The sequence below is a fragment of the Sapajus apella genome, unplaced genomic scaffold (assembly GCF_009761245.1).
Source record: "Sapajus apella isolate SASKATOON/1434 unplaced genomic scaffold, GSC_monkey_1.0 scaffold2, whole genome shotgun sequence".
NCBI lineage: Eukaryota > Metazoa > Chordata > Mammalia > Primates > Cebidae > Sapajus > Sapajus apella.
This window is the reverse complement of record NW_022436942.1, coordinates 44761122-44782630: the sequence shown is the minus strand read 5'-3', so window position 1 is coordinate 44782630 and position 21509 is coordinate 44761122. Positions and strand designations below refer to the sequence as shown.

The following is a 21509-nucleotide window of genomic DNA, read 5'->3' as shown; positions in this document are numbered from 1 at the left end:
TTTACTAACTCTATAACCTCGGGTACATCACTTAACCCTTTTGTCTTCAGTTCTATCATCTGTAAAAGTGGAATAATCATGGCAACTATCTCAAATGCCTGTTGTAAGGACTGAGTGTGTTAATATTTATAAAGACATTTGAACAGTGGTTGGGCACACACACACACACACACACACACACACACACACCCTATGCATTAACTATTACTTAATACTCTAAATATCTTCACAGAAATAAAAGCTAATGAGAGCAAGAAATTTACTTTTAAGTTCATTGCTATTTCCTAGTACTGAGAATTGGTGCCCAAAACATTGAAGGTGTTCAATAATTATTATTTTGAAGAGGCAGAATAATATCCTAGTTAAGAACAGTGATCATGAAGACAGACTTTTTGTACTGAAATTCTGGATCTAAGATTTTTAACTGTTCTATTTGTGCAAGTTAGTTAATGCTGTGCTTTATTTCTCGAATATATAAAATGGGATAATAAAAATTCCTAACTCATACAATTATTGAGATAATTAAATGATTTAAAATATGTAAAGTTATGATACATATTAAGTCGTATTGCAACCATATTACCTGATGCTAAAGGAAATCATTCACATAGTGTTATGTTAGATGTAAATAGAATGTGCTCCTGAAGTTGCACAAATTAGCAGCCTTCATAAGAGCAACAAAGTTAACCATAAAACTATGTTCTTATGAAGAGCAACATAGTTACTTGTTAATAGACAGATGTAAAGTTATCAAATATTTTATGGCCTAAATAATACTATTATAAGCCAACTACAAATGCTTCCCAAATTATTTATATTATTGTATTATTCTTCAAAATAATTAGGTCTATCTGAACAAAATCTTTCTGCTTTGTTTGATCCTCCAGATTTTGTCTCTAATAACTATCTGATTTACTTTTGCCTTTAAGCAAAATTACCTTTTTTAACTTTGACTTTCATTTTGGATACATATATTTTCCCTGTCTGCATTGTCCCAAGACACTTGATACTTTCCCATCTTCTCCAAAAATTGAATAGCTTCTGGCTGTGGCATTTTCACAATGAATTTAATAAGATTGAGTGCAGTGCCCTACTCTTTTTGTGCTTTACCATATCATATTCTCCATTGCCTACCTCTGCATTTAAAAGTAATATTTCTCTGGAGTTGTACCTTGAGACTCTCTGTCTTATTTCATAAGCTTTGCATTTCTGCTTTAGCTTCAATTTAAAGTAAGGAACAACCTTCTATGTAATCATGTAGATTTTATGCCCATTTAGAAGCATTGCATACTCTTCAGCAGGCAAATCAGGAGCGTGCTTTCCCATAGATTTTGGCAAAATAATGACTTTTCTTCTTACTTGGTCAATTAAAAAAAAAAAGAGAAATAACTACATTATTAGAACTCAGTACAAAATTAGGATTGTGAATCTAATTGCTCATGGACTTGATGGAAAGGTGACTACTCTGTGTCCTGGTAAATATATCCCTGTATTATCTAATAAAATTTGAATATTCTCTTAGAAATCTTTCTAGGGATAGATAGAACTTTGAAACCCTAGCTCATTAAAAATTATGGAAAGAGCTACAACACATAAAAACCTCTGCCACCTATACAAATACAAATCACCAAGGGAATTTGCCCTTTAGGTCATCAACTTATATTAAAATTAAAATTTGAGAAAAAGATATTTGTTGCTGAATATCTTGGTTGAATATACACAAAAAAAGGGGATTCGCAGTGGACTAGCTTTTACCTCTCTGCTGATTCATTCTTTCAACAAATATTCTTATAATTATTTATCAGGTGACTAGCAAACCATCAGAGAAAAAAAGATTACTGTTTTCATAAACTTGACAATCAAATGTGAGAAGACAGAAAATAAATAAGTAAATCATATAGCATATTAAAAGATGATATATGCTATATAGAAGAAAAACATTGGTCAAGTTCCAGTATATTAGAATGCCGGTTTAGTGGAAGGAATTTGCAGTTTCATGGTTAGAATAGACTTTACTGAGCTGATTATATTTGACTTAAGGAGGATAAGTGTTAAAGCCGTGGGAACATTTAGGAGAAGAGATTTCCGTATTTTTTTTTTTTCAAAGTCCCATATCAAAAGTTCCTACATCAGGACCTCATAATTCATGGGACACCAAGGAAAACAATGTGGCTGCTGCTGATGGAGGAGATGAGTCCAAGGCTGGTGCCAGGTCAAAAAGGGCCTTTTACAACATTGCTATTGGCATTTATTTAGCAATAAATGAGAATATATTTTTTTGATTTGATATAGAAGAACTTGCTTATCTGACTTTCATTTTAATAAAGTCATTCTAGTTACTCTATTTAGAATTCACTATGGGGGAGAGGAGGAGAAAAGGTTGCCAGATTTAAAGAATGGAGATGAGTTAAAAATATTTTAGTTAAAACCAGGGAAGAAATCATAGTCACTGAGACCAAAATGCTAGTAGTAACTTTAGTGAACCATTGTTATGGATATATTTTGAAGATGGGGCCAGCACAGTTACCTAACATAATGGGTGTGTGTTTAAAGATGGAGTTAAGAATGACTCTAATTGGCCAGGGAACTAGTAGGATAGATATCAATCGAGAATAAGAATATTGTGTAAATTCATTTGCTTACCCAATCTGCCATAGTTTACACTGTTCACTTTCACCTTAGTGCCATAATACACATAGAATATTAAGATTGAAGACTTTACCACTACAGATACTAGTTTCAAATAAATAGCCTATGTAAAATCTAAAACTCAACACATACACTTCAATTTGTTTTTAGTTGGGAGTGTTGTGATTAGCCCAGTCACTTTTGAAAGGATCACCAGTGCTACTGAATGCAATATTTGAGGAGTAAATCTACATTATCTCCACTTTGACTTGAATTACTATATTTGTTGGTGGAGCTGTCCTCATTCAAGATAAAGAATAGAGTTTTGTGGGGACATGCTTACTAAAAGAATACTCTAGAAGAAGCAAGATACACTAAGATGTTATATTTTTAACTCAGAAAACTGAAGGTAAGGTACAAAGTTACATGATCAGATTTCAGAAAAAAAAATGACACCTTCCCAGAATAAAAGAATCACATGACTGTTTTTATCCCTGAGGTCACTGCAGTATCAGGAGACAATCTGCTTTAGAAAGAAAGGAAAAACCAGTCCAATTTTAGGAAACTATTAACGGCCACCTATAGGTTGGAGTGGTGAATTAGAATTTTAAGGATACTTCTGCATCAAGCGATTCTGTATTATCAACCAACTCTTACAGAGGGACTTTGCAAAGTACAACACCACACCCTGACAAAGATTGCAACAAAGAGTAAGCCCCACCCCAAGGCTTACTGGGCTTTCATAGACTGTACTGCTACAGGTAAAAGGGGGCAGGGCGACAATGTAGAGAGAGATTTTCAGAGGCACAAAAAGCTGGAATAGTAAAGAGAATGCCTCATAACTCACAAAGCCCAGAGAGCTAGCTCAACTATATATTAGTATATTAGATTGGCACAAGCCTTTACACAAGCAAACAGAGAAAAGAATAGGCATTTCCTGGAAGTGTGTGTGTATATGTGTGTGTGTGTGTGTGTGTGTGTATATATATATATATATACACACACATATGTTTTATATATATATATATACATATACACATATGTTTTTACATATATATAGATAGATATGTGATATATATATTTATGTGATATGTATATACACATATTTATTTATAGTTATGTTTATCTATCTATATATTTATGTTCCTAAGGGAGAAAGAAAAGTAGTTATGACTTTCATCAACTCTGAAAAATAAGAATGAATCCTTGAAATCAGAAAATGCAAACCCTGAGAGTGAAGTACAACAGCTTCGTCAGTAACATAATGACTGAACTATAACAATAAATGGAAAACAAACTAGTATCAATGATGATGACAAAACTAGCTACTTTTCCTAATATAGGGAAAGGATAGTTTAGGGATAGTTGCAAAGCAAATGAAGACAGGAAGAGTAGAACATCTACCAAAAAAGCAAGCCAAAGTTAAAAAGAACAAAAACAAACAGAATTATTTGTTCCTTAAAAATCTAGTTTGTTGCTCTTGGTAACAAAATTTGTGATATGTGTTTGATAGCACAGTCTGGTCAGAAAAACTTCAGTGATTTGTGAGAAAAGAACATACACAGCATTTTAAAATTAACCTAAATGGATGTTAAATTTGAAATTTTGTAGAGGTACCTGTGCAGCGTTTAGCAGAGGCTTAAAAGGACCCAAGCATCTTCCAGATTTTTTAAAAATTTATTTATTATAAGTTCTGGGGTACATGTGCAGATTGTACAGGCTTGTTACATAGGTATACACTTGCCATGGTGGTGGTTTGCTACATCTATCGCCCTGTCATCTACATTAGTTATTTCTCCTAATGCTATGTCTTCCCAATACCCCCACCTCCTGCTATTCCTTCCCTAGTGCCCACCCCCCAGGCCCCAGTCAGTGTGTGTCCGTGTATTCTCATTGTTCAACACCCACTTATGAGTGAGAACATGCAGTGTTTGATTTTCTGTTCTTGTGTCAGTTTGCTGAGAATGATGGTTTCCAGCTTCATCCATATCCTGCAAAGGATATTAACTCATCCTTTTTTTATGGCTCCATAGTATTCCATGGTGTATATGTGCCACATTTTCTTTATCCAGTCTATCATTGATGGGCATTTGAGTTGGTTCCAAGTCTTTGCTATTGTAAACAGTAGCACAATAAACATACATGTGCTTGTGTCTTTGTAATAGAATGATTTATAATCCTTTGAGTATATACCCAGTAATGGGATTGCTGGGTCAAATGGTATTTCTAGTTCTAGATCCTTGAGGAATCACCACACTGTCTTCCACAATGGCTGAATTAATTTACACTCCCACCAACAGTGTAAAAGTGTTCCTATTTCTCCACATCCTCTCCAGCATCTGTTGCCTCCAGATTTTTTAATGATCATCATTCTAACTGGAGTGAGGTGAAATCTCAATGTGGTTTTGATTTGCATTTCTCTAATGACCAGTGATGATGAGGTTTTTTTTCCATATGTTTGTTGGCTGCATAAATGTCTTATTTTGAAAAGTATCTGTTCATATCCTTTGTCCTTTTTTTGATGGAGTTTTTTTTTTTTCTTGTAAATTTGTTTAAGTTCTCCATCGATTGTATATATTAGCCCTTTGTCAGATAGGTAGATTGCAAAATTTTTCCCATTCTGCTGGCTGCTGGTTCATTCTGATGATAGTTTCTTTTGCTTGCAGAAGCTCTTAAATTAAGTAGCAAGTCCCTCTGACAGGGCTCATGGATCCAGGATCTACATACTGTGTTGAGGTGATAACACCTCAATTTCTGCTCCAACTCTTGCTCTGCAGGGCAAGAAAATTTACTCCTGCTTTTGCATCTGGTAATCAACTGAGACCAACAGTAATAATCTACCACATGCTTTCTGTTGATGAAAAAGATGGTCTAGTGTCATCAAAAACTAAGGCAAATGAAATAAATACTAAAGAAGCTTTGGGCAATTTGCATTTTTGCTTTCTCTTTTCTTGAAAGTGAAGCACCTGACCAAGGCTTTCTTCCTCTACACTGTCACCAAGTTGAAAGTCCATATTAGGAATGAAAATATTGTGTGAATTGATGGGAGTATGATTTCCTTTTCTCTACATCTTCCCCCAAGAATCATATGAAATTTCCTCCACCATTAGTTTTCAGAGTGGAATTTTCCTGGCCAGCTCAGTTCCCCAGTAGCACTGAGAAATGTCTGCCCACCAAGGGGTTTTCTTATGATCCTTCTTCAAACCAAGGATTTCACTGCTTACAACTACTTCTTGAAAAAAGAATGAGTTCCCCTTTGGGCTGAATTCTACAGATAAATTTTCCTCTGAAGATAATCTAAGCAATAAATGTTTATATTTCTTTTCTTCAGCTGTTTGGTACTATCTGTCTTTAATTTTAATAGCTATAAATTAAAAGATTACACACATTTACTCAATGCAATTCTTGACACAACTGTAATTTCTAGGATATAATTTTCTAATTAAAGACTATTGATAAATTAGGATTGTAAGAATGAATTATTTCCACTTTATTAGGCCCCTTAGGTTGTAATTTATTTCAAGTATTGTATCATGATGTGATTAAATAGCCAGCCATAACATAAGCTATAATAGGCATTTTGCATGACTAAACAACTAGATGTATTTTAAACTGTAGAAGCCATTATTTTCCTATTTATAAAACAATTGTATAAGTTGCTTGAACTTTTCCTAAATGTTTTTATTGTTTAAATAAACAAACAAAAAAGACTGGAGGCCTCGAAAATTGCTATAATTGAAAAACAACTCTTTATCCTTTCAATGAAGTGATAATTTAGAAGAGGTCAGTCTACCTAGAGGCCTGCCTCTGTGGGTCAGAAAGCTCAGTAGAGTGCTTGAGCTACAAATAGATCTGTCATACCCCAAGGACTCCACTTCCTTTGGAAAAACTGAAGTTTTAGTCCTCATTGGATATTATTCCTAACTAAATTATTCCTAGTAGATAGCCATATTTGCATGTTTTCCTTTCTATCTCCAAGAAATAACAAAAGAAAAAAGTCTGGAAAGAAAATGCTTTCTGTCTTTTCTTTATCTTTCTGCCTGATTTCTGTTCTCATCCTATATAAAATCTTCATCTTCTATTCCTATGGTTAGTTTCAGTTTGCTGACTTGTATCATAAGGTAGACAGTGTGGAGTTGAAAACTTATCTTACACAGTGTTAGAGTCCTGTGTTAGGGGCTGCTGCCCTGGTGTTCTTGATACAGAGAGATGATCTATTGAAAGGAACAAGAACCAAATGATCAGAACCCTTCTCACTTTAGCTCCTTGTAATCAACTACATTGAAGTTTCCCACTGTGATTGTAAAAACAGATCTGCCTACTACAACCTATGCAACAGCCTCTATCAATTATATAGGCCATATCAGATCAAGGCTTTAAATATCCTTAGTCTGCCTGATAGAAGGGATGTATCTTCCAAAAGGGAAAAAAAAAAAAAGGTAGCATGTGCTACCTCTATCTCACAGAGAACACAGAAGACAGGTCAGTTTCCAGCCAGCAGAAAGGAAACTGGAAACAGTGGTCTGAGCCCATCTCCTCCAGAGAACTATGGTTTATTCTGAGGGAGAAGAAATCAACAAAGGGATAATCAAATATTAAAACAGATGAATAAATGATGAAGAAAGGGCTAGTGTGAACATTAAGAAGACATCATGTTAATGCTGGATGTGGTGGCTCATGCCTGTAATCCCAGGAGGCCAAGACAAGCAGATCACTTGAGGTCAGGAATTCCAGACTGGCCAACATGGTGAAACCCCATCTCTACTAAAAATACAAAAATTAGCTAGGTGTGGTGGCAGGCACCTGTAATCCCAGCTACTCAGGTGACAGAGGCACCCAAGAATCACTTGAACCCGGGAAGTGGAGGTTGCAGTGATCTGAAATCATGCCACTGCACTCCAGCCTGGGCGACAGAGTGAGACTCTGTCTCAAAACAAAACAAAACAAAACAAATCAACAAAAAAGTAGAACAAACAGAAAACATGTTAAATCTTTCAGGGAAATGGAATGTTGTGGCATACAGCTTGAATAAGATGTTGGTATAAAATGTTACATTCTTTAAATCTATATTCCTAAAAAATAATGTGGATATCTTTGTAAATGTGTTGTATACATAGTAAGATTGGAATTCGGGAAAATTTGAGGATAAAGCTTGAAAAACTGAGACACTTTTATATCTAAAAGATAAAATGTTAAATTAGATGCTTAAGCATGTTTTCTTGTAGTTAAATTAACTCTTTTTTATGAAAATCATGGAAAGATCATGTCAAAAAACAAGCGAGAAAGACATTTTTCTATACTAGATACCATAAATTATTTTCATTTCAAACCTAGAAGACATATAAGTGTTGCCTTGGATAAGTTACCAAATCTTTAAGGATTTCACTTCTCAATAAGAAAGATAAAGTTAATATCACAAATTGTTGTACTTGCTTCTTAAGACTATTGTATGAGTCGGTGACAATAAAAGTCTTTTTAAAAATAAAAATAAAACATTTCCCAATTTTAAGGAACTGTAAATTGTAAAGCATAATTAATTGTAATCTTTCTTTCTTGAATATTATATAAACTACTAGGGAAAATATTTTTTACTATTTGCCTAATTCTAAGTTCATTTTTTCTTGCTAAAAGAAATCATGAGAGGAATTTGAACATTTTATTTGGCAGATTGTAAAATATTTTATAGATTTTTAGGGATTTATACCACTTATACAAACTACTCAAAGAAATGACCAGAAAGAAACTGTCATCTTTCTGGTGAAGCTTTTTAATTTGATTGCATTATCTCTTTCTAGCAGATTTATTATAGCATTTATATGCATGAGTGTTATAAAAGAATATTATAATTCTCTAGCCAATTTAGGTCACAAAATCCCATTAACAACTAAAATATGTAGATACAGAAAACATTCACTGTGTTAATTACATGTACATTTTTATTTACAGCCTCTTTTCTCTTATAAAAATCTAAGCAAAAGTTCACTTAATCATTAAGCAAAGAAGTGTGGCAGTGTAGGTTAAAATCTAGATTTTAAAAGCCTTTACATTTAAGTAAATATATAATAATATATTATTTGAGACATCCAGAAACAACTGCCAAATCAAAATTACTTTCTTAAATAGCAGTGTTTAGAACTCAAATTTCTGTCTGCTATAGAAATCTTGTTGAATTAAAGTATTTCCCTTAAATCTCCAATTAGTGGGAAAATGTTATATTAATTTATGTTATTAGTCATTTAACAATTACTGAAGATCTGCTGTATTCCAAACACAAAAATGGCATGCCATGATTTCTGCCCTTGAGGTTAAAACATTGGGTAGATACTGGCATTCACACGCAGACTGCAGTAAGACAGACTTAGTCTTCTAATGGTAGTCCCAAGAAGAGAGAGTGATCAATATTGCTATAGGGGCCACAGCCATTCCTGCAGAGGTGACAGTCAAAGTATTGTCTAGGAAAATGGAATATATGTTCAAAGTCACTGAAGCATGAAAGCTCATATGAAATGTGTTTGGAAAAAGGCAGGTAGTTCAGTGTAGTTGCAGGATAGAATTATTGGTGTGAGTAAAATATACGGCTAAGAAATGTATTTATTCGAACAATGAGAAACCAATAAATGGACCAGAAACAAGAGGGATATGACCAGAATATCATTTTTGCAGCAGAGTTTTATTCACTTATATAATTTGATAGAAATGTTCTGAAAAGACCAATAGGGTGGACACTGAGAGCCCAGGAATTTGAGGATGCAGTGAGCCATGATTGTACCACTGCACTCCTGCCTGGACCACAGAGAAAGACCCCGTCTCTTAAAAAAATAATAATAATTAGTAAAAGAGTTTACATAGTTTTAGAAATACATTATTATGGAATCTGCAAATTTCAAAAGTTTTTGAGGTCTAAAGGAAATAAAGGAATTTTTTTTAAATAAAAAATTTTAACTACAACTTGTTTATGTTAGCTTTAAGGAAAACTACTTTGATTTTAAAATCAAGGAAATACAGAAATATTTCCTCCAATATTAGCATGTTTATTTTCCTACTTAACTTTAAATTTTTATATTTTCACTTTAAATAGATCATTCATTTCACATACTACATGTTTTTAAAGTTCAAATAATTGTTTTCTCAAACTAACAAAGTTTAGCTATTAATAGATATAATAGAGATAACAAGCTAATGGCAAAATAAAGGCTTTAGTGAGTACAGAGCTCATTAAAATTATCCAGAAGAATTCCTGGATTTTTTTTTAACTTGTCGAAACTAGTGGTATAGCCAAGCTATTGAAGAGTAACAACTTGCAACCATTTTACTTAGCTAGAGATTGTCAATGAATGAATACTTTTCTTTGTAAATGACTACCTTCTCCACTGTGTCTGCATAGCCTAGAAGCAGATGCCAAGGAGTCAGGCAATCGAACTGAAGCCAAAAGGGGAATGAAAAAAGAACTGAGGCTGAAAGAGAGAATGAAGACGTGAAAAGATACTTAAATCATAAGTAAAGATCAAATGAAAACAAGATGCCATTCTCCCTTTGCCCTCACCCATTTTAGGAGTGTAAAGATTTAAAAAGTTTGAAACATCCAGCTACCAGTTGAGTGTTTGAAAAAAAGAAACCTTATACATTTGTGATAATATTATATTAACATCAGTATTCAATGTTGATCCTTTCCTTACATGGAAATCACATGCTTTTCTATGACAAAGAGTAAATAGACAAATCAATTAAAGAACAGGAATTAGATGGTTCTTATAGACAGGGGTAGTGTTCTCTTGTCAGTCATCCTAAGTTTCATCATCCTCAACATCACTTATATGATTTATGGTTTAGACATTTTTTATATTAATACATTTATTCATGTGCCTCTCCTTATCAGGAATGTCCTTTTATTTCTTTTGTTTAATATACAATTTCAGCTAATATATTCTCTAGTCACTTAACATTTCACATTTGGGATTATTTTTATGCATATATCTTATTCCCTCAATTAGATGTTTAAACCAAGAAATTAATTTTAGACATTTTAGTATCACTCAATTTCTAACACAGTGCTTTAGTAAATTTATTATTAGTAGCTGTAGTTTGAATAAATCATCACTCTTACCCCAAGCCTTGTTGAGTCTTATGATGTTAGAACATGTTGGAAGCTACTGATAAAAATGAAAAATATGCAAATCTTTCAACAAAAACTTACTGAATATTTACTTCTTGTCAACCATGTGCAAGACTCTGGGGACACAATTTTGCACCAAAATGAAAAGAAAGAGTCTTATGTTCTAAAAGATCAGAAAGATGTTAAATAATCACACTCCTTAATATTTAATAAGGTTGCTGAAGAAAAGAAACAAAGTTTCAAGGAGTTTTAATTTCTAGATTCTTTAGTGAAGGAAAATATTCCTTTAAAACCAAGCTTTTTTTCTGATTATGTAATAAATACATTTCTCAAAAAATTTATTTTCATCCTAATGAGGGACCCACACTTCATTCATGAGGGACCTATGAACTAGATAAACCTAGCAGACAGAAACCCACTGTATTTCTGGCTTTTGTTGTTATTGCTTTTTTTTTAAAGCTAATTTATTCATTATTTTTCATAGATAAATAAAAATGAATATATTTATCATGTACAACATGATGTTTTAAAATATATATACATTATGGAATGGCTAAATTGAACTAGTTAACACATGCATTACCTCACATGCTTATCATTTTATAGTCTTAGCAATTTTCAAGCATACAATATGCTGTTATTAACTACAGTCACCGTGTTGTACAATAGACTCTTGAACTTATTTCTCCTATCTAATTGAAATTTTATAAACTTGACAAACATCTCTCTATCTCCACACCTTCACTCCAGCCCCTGGTAACTACTATTTTACTCTCCTTTGCTTTTTATGAGTTTAGCTTTTTTATAATAGCTCTTCATACTAGTGAGAACATGTGATATTTGTCTCTCTGTGTTTGGCTTAATTTGCTTAGCACAATACCTCCTGGGTTCATCCATGACGTGGCAAATTACAGGATTCCCTTATTTTTAAGGCTGAACGGATTTTCTTTATCCATTTATCCATTGCTGGACACTTAAGCTGACTCCATATCTTGGCTATTATGAATAACGCTACAATAAACATGTGAGTGCAGATATCTCTTTGACATACTGATTTAACTTTCTTTGGTTATATATTTAGTAGTGGGATGACTAGATCATAGGTAGTTCTTTTTTTTTTTTTTTTTTTTTTAATTTTTGAGAAACTACCATACTGTTTTCCATAGTGGCTGTACTAATTTAAACTCCCACTATCAGTGTACAAGGGTTCCCTTTTTTTTTTCATATCTTCCCTAACATTTATTTTTCATCTGTTTTTATAATAGCCATTCTAATGGGGGACTGGTAATACCTCATTGAGTTTCACTTCCACTTCTCTGGTAATGAGTGATGCTGAGCATTTTTTATATATATACCTGTTAACCATTTTAGGTCTTCTTTTGAGAAATGTTTACTCGTGTCCTTTGCCCATTTTAATTGGGTCATTTGTTTCCATGCTAATAGGTTGTTTGAGTTCCTTAGATATTTAGAATATTAACTTATCAGATACATGGTTGCAATTTTTTCTACCATTTTGTAGGCTATCTTTCTGTTTCAATTATTTTCCTTGCTGTTTACAGCTTTCTAATTTGACATAATCCCATTTGTCTATTTTTGCTTTTCTTTTCTATGCTTTTGGGATCTTAATCACCCCCAAAAAATCATTGCCCAGACCAGTGTTATAGAGATTGTCCCCCATGCTCATGGCTTTCAAAGGGGATTCTAGAACACTTTCTCTGCCTGCTTTTCTGTGTTTGAATACTGCCCAGGGGATACTCAGCTCCAGTTTCACAGATGAGCCTACACAAAATTCTTAGTTCAGCTAAGGAAAGTCATGCTCAACCAAGGAACAGAACAACCCGCCTTTTAAGTTAGAAGTGTTCAACGATTATTAATTTCTCTTAGTCATCTCATCTACACTAAAAAAAAAAAAAATGTCAAAGACAGAGCTAATGATTTTCCAATGTTCTAGTCACCAAAGCTTCTTGTAAATGTTTATGTTAAAAAAAAGTCACTGTGGCTAATCATCTCATTTAAAAGTCAGGTTAAATACTTGGACATTCACATGTATAGGCTGAAGTATATTGGCAAGGAATTGACACTCATAGTTCCCCAAAGATCATTTGCTTTGCTTGGCTGACTCTGCAACTCCAATAAAGTGCAGCCAGACTCCAGTAAAAGGAATAAAGTGAACACTTTTCCTCCTAGTACCTTTGCTGCCGTTTGCATTTCACCACTCGGCTTATAGAGATGAAATCTAATACTTGGCAGGCACTGCTTGTACAAATGAAAGATAAATTTTTCTTCCAGATAGGACAGATCAGCGAGACTCATAAAATATTAATGATGAAAGCTCTAGGAATTATATATATCCCTGACCATAGGTTTCTCTTGACATTGAAGAACTGTCAGTTTAATGCATTTTTTTTCTGCAAGATTCCCATCAAGAATTATGTGAAGAGAAAAGAATACATGATTTAAGATTCAAATGAGCATAGATTTGAGGGAAAGGTAATCTTTCTGTCTTTCATTTTCTTTCATGTTTTGTGTCCCGAATCAGCAATACATTTTGCTGAGTGATGTAGTGTGGTCGATTTGATTCTTGAAGCTGTTCATGTGCTCGTGAAGGAAACTGCTTTTATGAGAATAATACAGGAAGTACGAATTTCTTATTATTTAATTTAACACAATTTAGCAATAACTGACATTTATGTAATTGAAACCATTTATCTCAAAATTAGGAATTTATTGAATGTATATTCAAAAATATTTATTAATGAAGACCTTCACTTTCACTTGTCAGATTTTGTTATCATGAAAATCTTTCCATAACCATTACAATCAACAGTAATTTTTAGGTTACTATCTCTCTGGAATGTTTGGTCACTTACCATATTTTTTTAAGATAAAAATTTTGGGCCCTCTTTTTGAGGCAGCAGATAAATTATCGTTAATCTGAGATTTTTTCATTGTATATTTTATTTTATACAGAAACAAAGTTTATATTCATAAAATCTAAAAATGAGAGAAATATATAATTGTCTTATGGCAACCTGATTTATTGTATTATATTGCATATATTTAGAAATACTTATTTAGGTATCTATAATATATTTGAATATTAGAAATTTCTTGAAAATAATAAAATACTTCCATTCAATTTATAGAAAATTCTATATGAATTATATCTCCAATTGTTTTATAAACTCTGAAATATTTTATGCTAGCACAATTATTTGCAACGTGATTCAAAAGATTTTTCATCATGCTATAGAGCAGTAGTACAAAAAACTAACCATTTGAACAATAATGCCTCAGAAAAGAGACAGTCACACAAAAATGGATGCAAAATCAACTAAGTTATATCTATTATAATTTTATTCACATTGAAGACACCACTTTATTTAATATTAATAATCAGAAAAATAAAATTTTTTTCATTCATACTCTTTTTCTACCTAAATGGAACAGATTCTAATGATATTTATTTTAATTTCTGACAACAAAATATTTATCAAAAGATAATATATATGATTTAATTTAACCAGAGGAAATTATCTTTGCTTAATTACTTTTTATTTAACTGAATATCTGGTTTAATATATTTCTCTCTTCTCAGGTACATTATATTTTTCTTCAGTGTTTATGAGAAATTGTCAGCCAAATATAACCTTCATAAACTACTAATGGGATTCTAAGGTGCTGTGCCTTCAGTGTGTTAAAGTTTCTGGTTGGTGATACCCATACAAAGATAAATCAGCAACTCCATTTTGTTTATCAGTCTTTTAGAAAACTTATGAACTCGTTGTAAAAAATCAGATGCTGTTAAAATGTATTCTGAATTATATTTAAAGGCACATGGCTAGTAAGTAGAGTCAAAAGACCTAGTACAAGACTTCTTGGTCATGAACATTGTTATAATATTCCCAAAACCAGTCCTGCTTTTCCTGATTGCCTGATCATCTGATGATCACCTCTAATGTTTAGATACTCTTCATCGATGTGTAAAACATATGAGATTGAAAACATAAACTCCATAAACTAAACACCTTGCCGTGACCAAATACCCAACACTTGCCTTGAATTCAATCCATTGTTACTACAGCTTTCTGAACAGCAAATTTCTTGGGATCTACATTTGGGTCTCCTTAAGTTCTGCTTTCTTTCTGCCCCATGTCAATGACTGAAATCTGGTTTTACATCCTAGCCTCTGCCTTCTGTGCTATAGCTAATTGGCTATGAAAAGAACTTCATGTTAAAAAATGAGTTTTTGTGTCAAGAGAATCCTAAAATATCTACTACTGTTTCAAAATGTCAGTCTCAATTGCAACTATTCTTGTTGTCTGTGGAAACTACAGAAGGCAGAGGAAAAATGTGGAAATCCCTGTGGAGGTGTTGTTGACCAGAGAAGCTGACCACAGCACATTTAAGTAGGGAGAGAAATGCTAATGGAGATATCAGGAGAGCTGAAGGAATCTGTGCTTCAAGAACATATAAATGTTCACAATTGGCTCTTGTCTGAAAAGATAAATGTTTACATAGCATCAAACGTCAAAGAACAGCATAATTGGTTCTACTCAGAGGTACTTAAATAGCCCAGAGTAGCACTGAATTTTTTAAAATATAAATATATGTTTATATATAGTGGGGAAAAGTAATGTAAAATTAGAATATATTTATTTTCTCAAATTACCTTTGATTAAAGAAAATACAAATAATTTTAAAGGCATGTTCTCTTTAGAGAATTGTCTTTACTTATTTATTGTCTTATACCTGCACAGTATTTTTCTGAATGCCCTTGTTAACACAGTCTGGCAGACATTCAATAGCAAACTGTGTTCCAGGCAATGAATTTATACTGTTGCAGGAACAATCTCTTGAATGTTGTAACCCTTTATATATGATGGAAAAATCAATAACATGAATAAATGTGTAACAAACTAGCCTGTGTACTTTTTTGGTGAAGTGAAGCTCAGTAATATGGACTGAAGTACTTTCTTAAGGAAAATAACCCTATGCTTACGTGGAATATTATAAAGTATACTTATTTACTGACACAGACGTCAATAGTAATATTAAAAAGATACTTATATATGATCTTTATGTTATGTTATATATAACTCAAATATTTAATTTGATAATTTTAATACAAAGGTATGTTTATTCTTGTGATGTGTATATACAGACAAATTAATAAAATATTTAGTCTATATTTTCTATCAATTTAGAAATATTTTATAAATGTAATCATAAGGTAGGTGAAAAAATAGCAAATTATTACACAGAATACTTTTTATTTTGCTTTTAGCAGTAAGAAACCAATGGTTTGTGTTAATAATATTAGACTTTCTTTTTTTCCAGGGTATCAACAGTTTCTGTACAGCACAGATTATGACAGCTTCTTTCTTAAGGTGAGATTAGATGTCACTCATGGTAGTATTCAAAGGGGATACACTTTTTGTTAATGCATTATCAAAAACATTTCATAGGTAAGGTTATCCTGGAGTAGCTACAAATGCCTAGATTGAAAGTATTTTCTCATCAATTTTATGTACATAATTCTATTTGTTCAATAGTATTGCTTTCATGATAAACTCTAAACAATATTTCTTGAATATTTCTGAGTACAAGCCATGTAACTTTATACTTTGATTAAAACTTGGAAATGTGTTTACCATATAAGAAAATCAAGTTAGGGAACAACAACAAAACATTCTAATACAACAAATACAATTAAGGTATCTCTTTGAGAGTGCACACACTCATGCAGGTACACACACACACAGACACACATGTACAGAGGAGGATAATTAATATTTGTAACTTTCTTCTAAAATACAAGTACATTGGACATTCAATTTTCAAGAGCCCTCCAGATTCTTATGTTAATGACTAGTTTTGCTCTATCTACTTTATTATTATAAGAGTTAACAAATTTTATTATTGTATTATAAGTTAGTTATATAAAATTTATTCACACATTCACACTTTTTTCCACCATTTCTTATCAGACTTTACACCTTATCTAACTGCTAAAAGTATATACTTTATCATTTCATTTCGTAAGGAATTGTCAAGTTTTCTTTGTCTGAAAGTATTTTTATTTTACTCTTACTCTTGAAAAATAATTTCCCCAGTGTGAATCTAGATTGTCAGTGATTTTGCTTACAACACTGAAGACTTTATTATATTGCTTTCTGGATTCCATTTATTAATGAAAACTTAATTGTCTATTTAGTTGTTATACCAGTCTGGACAATTTGCATTTCTTCTTGCTACTTTTAGAGTCTTCTCTTAATCTTTAGTGATCTAAAACTGGTTGTAATATGAATTGATATTACTATGTATACTACTTTAAATTTGTTGGCCTTCTTGAGAGTAACAACAGATGTTTTCCAGCAATTCTGGAACTCCTCAGTCAGTATCTCCTTTAATGTAATCTCTTCCATTTCTTTATTTTCCATATTTCTTCCTATTTCCACATCATTTCATTATTACTTTGAATCTAAATCCAGTTCACTGATTTTATCTGCATTTCTGATATACTGTAAATTAATCTATTCATATTCTAATTTTTATTAGTATTTTTTTCAAATATTATTTTAGGTTCATGAAGCACATGTGCAGGTCTGTTACATGGGTGAACTGTGTGTCACTGTTGTTTGGTATACAAATGATCATGTTCATTCAGAAAGTAAGCATAGTACCCAATTAGTAGTTTCTCAACCCTCATTCCCTACCTCCCAACCCCACTACTCTAGTGGTCCTTGTTGTCTGTTGTTCATATCTTTGTGTCCATGTGTACTCAGTGTTTAACCCCAAATTATAACTGAAAACACAGAGTATTTGGTTTTCAATTCCTGTGTTAGTTCACTTAGGATAATGGCCTCTAGCAGCATCCATGTTGCTCAAAGGACATGATTTTGTTCTTCTTTGTGGCTACATAGTATTCCATTGGTGTTAAGAAATTCTGTTTGAGTCATTTAAAAATTTAGTCATCTTTTTTTTCTTGTTCTTATGTTCAATCCAAGCCTCTATTTTATTTGTGATTCTATTTACCCTCGGTATTGTTCATGCTCAGTTTCACTGATGGAATCTTATTTTCCATGTGTGTTTGTTTTTGCTGTTTGTTTTAACATGATTGTACACACATAAAATGTTATTTATGAAAATTCTTTGAGATGAGACTTGAAGTTCTACTGTTAAATTTTTTGCTTCTGCCAGTCACCACGGGGCAATATCAACCTAAGACAAATTTATACTAAAGGCTTCACTTTAGGTTTCTGAGCAAACAAATAGTATGAGTTCATTCACATCTCAGGTCTTTAATAAGGATTAATTTATTTTCATAAGTTCTTAGTTTTGGTTTTATTTTCTCCAGGCAGCACTAAGGAATGAATATTACTTTTCAGACCCTTTTTCCCCATAAGGTTTGTTTCTTATTTTATGAGGGAGAGCCTTTTCTATTATACTTTCCACTATGGGTAGGCCATAAGGTTTATCTCCTGCACTCTGTTCAACATGAAGCAGTCACAATGTGCTCTCAAACATTCTAAGGTTTGGTAGGAATTTTCACACAGAAAGCTGGCTTTGGTGATTACTTTACCTCTCAGGGTTTCTGCTTTTATTTTTATCTTAGTGTTTGTAGAATTTTTTCTTTCATGAAAGATGAAAGATTCTTATAATATACATATGTATGTGTGTATACATAATTTTATTTTAATTGTTTTTCATCAGTAACTACTCTTGCTAGACAGATCTAATATACAGGCCTGAAGCAGAAAACTAAATGTTTTTGATTTCTAAAGATGTTAATATTTGATTCTTTACATTTTGCAAATAGTAATGAAGAAAAAATTATAGTGATTTCTCTTTATAAATAACTGCTATGCCCAGAATGAAGAAATGTTGTAGAAAAATAGTACAGCAGTTCTTAAACATTTTGCTTTCAGAATATCAGTTTGTTAAGAATTATTAAGGGCTTCTATGAGCTTTGTTTTGGAAATTTTCTTCTATTAATATTTGCTGTGTTGGAAACTAAGATAGAAATTTAAAAATATTTTTTTCCTTTACTACTAACAGTAAACCCATTACTTGTAACAGAAATAGTATATTTTATGAAAAATAGCTACATTTTTTAAACAAAACAAAAATTACTGAGAAATATAGCACTGCTTTGTACTTTAGCTAATCTTCTTAATGCATGACTCAATAGAAAACTCGGTAGAAGACTGCAGGAGCGTCATACCTGCTTCTGTATCTACTCTGTTTTGATATTAAACATCATGCAGCCTTTGAAAAACTTCACTGTGAATGGTGACAGAATGAGAATTAAGATAAATAATATCTTAGTATCATTGTGGAAGTAGTTTTAATATTGCAGCTCTGGAAAATTGCTTGAGACCCCCAGGAGAACATTTTGTCATATGAATCTATAGGTTGCCTGTGTAATTCTATTGAACCTGATAATTCAATCTGGGCTGGACTTGACTCATCTCACACGGTTTACTAATGTGTTTCTAGTCAGTTAATGGGTGGTCTAGAGGCTGGCTGCTCTACAATGATCTAGGCTAAAATGATTAGGACCTCACTCCATATGAACTCTACCTCTACCAAACATGCTTTGGTCTGTTCCCATGGCAGTTAGGAAAGGGTTCCACAAGGAAGAGTTGAAGTATGAAATGATTCCTGAGTCCTAGGCTTAAAATTGTAGGCTATCAATTCCACTGCATTCTTTTGGTGCAAACATATGAAAAAGTCAGTTTAAAGTCATGTGTGGGGAACAGGTTTCACCTCTTGAGAAGAGAAGTTACAAAGTAATACCAGAAATGTGGTACATAGAGAGGCATGAATAATATGAGGCATTTTGTCAATCAATCTTCCACATCTTAGATTCTCAACACAAAAACAAGATAAAAAGTTTTCTTTTGTCATCTTCAAATGATTTAACTCCACTGTGGATACTATAGAAATCTGTAGGGACATGTTAAGAAGTAATACTGCTGTCACCTAAAATTCATTAGTTTTACTATACACTGTAAATGCTCAGGTATAACCATAACCTGGGATATACCAGGCCCTGAGAGACAGGATCACACTAATAAAATGCATGATACATTGATACTGATGACAATATTAACATTACTATTTTTAACTCATAATAAAAAACATAAATATTACTTGAGATGGAATTTTGTGTGGGCATAATCAGCAAAATCTCTCACTATAGTCAAGTAACACCAAGCATGTTATGAATATGCTGTCATTAATTAACTTTTCCAGAGACCAGAAAGAGACAAAATACATATTTTGGGCACATTTCTTATTTATGCATATACAAATATAGAAATCAGATTGTTGTTATTCTCTGATTATCAAAAGAGACAATGGGATATTAGATACATAAAAATTTAGTAACATCAAGCTAACAAAGCTGTATCTAATTATAAAAATTTTGGGGTTTTATTGTTGTGTTTTCTTTTTCTAACAGAATGGAAAATGCTTAACACATGTATACTATATTTCTCTCCACCTCAAAGATAATCATACAATTAAGAGAAGAATTGTATAGCATGGCTCCCTTTCTTCTGGATCAGATGTTTCATATTCCTCAAATGTCTAGAGTCATGCAGGTAATGTAAATAAATCACATAGTCCAGCAGTAAAATGTCAAGGACTTGTGGAGAGAGGAGTGTAGACAACTAGGATAAGCCTTCCCGATATAAACAGTATTAGCTGTTACTTAGGTCCAGCCAATCACTGCATTTTAGGAATGAAAATCCATTATTACTATATGTTTTCATTTTAAAAACAAAAGAAGGTTGCCTCAGCAAGATGTCTGACTAGACACAGCCAGGAGGAACATCTGCTACCAAGTGACTAGGCCATAGGGAAAACTGGCACACTATGAGCAGATCTTCAGAGGGAAGGCATTGAGGGTGGACAGAGGGAGGACACACCCTGGGCTGAAGGAGGAGGAGGCTAGGAGCCCTGAATGGGGCTACCATGCAACACAACTCATTCCCGGCCCCCAACAACTCCTAGGAAAGGGGTGAGTTGAACAGGTGAGGAGCAAGCTGCCCTCAGCATGGACCTCTGGAATCCTGGCAATCAGAGATACTAAAACACCCATGGACACTTGAGCTTGAAGGGAGAGCTGTGTAGAGAGTTGATAGGAGCAGGACTCCAGCGTGTGCTGAACTTGAACTTAGGGAGTATGGTGTGGGAAAGTCTGCAGTAAAACACAACTAGGTCTGTTCCAGCCTGGCAGAGTCCACTTGCAATGCAGTGATAGACAGTCAACCAAGGTGCCTCCCAGGGACCCACATCATAGCCCCTGTAACAGCAGACTATGCCTGACCATCAGAGAGCTACAGCAGAGTGACCTCTGCTACCATGTACCAGCTCACCTGCCCCATTCCCCAGCCACAGCCTCCCCCATGCTGCTTTGCCAGCACTCACTTGCCCACTGCCACTCACCTCACTGTTCTTCCAGTGTGCCTGCATGCAGGTGGACCTTGCCTCCCTCCTCTGCCAGAATATGTGTGTGCATGCATCCCCTCACACTACTGCCTACAGCTCAAACACATACACAGAGGCTGGCAACCACAAACTGACCAGCATCCCAGTCCGACCAATGAACATGTAACCCACCATGCTGCTGCAGGCATGTGCAAATAAACATGGATTCTTCTGCCACCACTCAGACAAAGCACTTTGACTGGCACCACCCATTGTATTGTTATAGACTGCAGTTCAGAAACAGCTCAGGCCCATTCAATACCACAGA

The 21509-nt window shown here is 33.4% G+C and overlaps 1 protein-coding gene across 9 annotated transcripts in view; it reads left to right on the top strand.

Moving 5' to 3' along the window:
* The window catches only part of MGAT4C (MGAT4 family member C), a 948770-nt gene that overhangs the window by 867686 nt on the left and 59575 nt on the right, over positions 1–21509 (top strand). For all 9 annotated transcript variants that reach the window (XM_032297125.1, XM_032297132.1, XM_032297109.1 and 6 more), the window contains one exon: positions 16082–16131. The gene's annotated coding sequence lies outside the window, so the exon portion shown is untranslated. The remainder of the gene's footprint in view (positions 1–16081; positions 16132–21509) is intronic.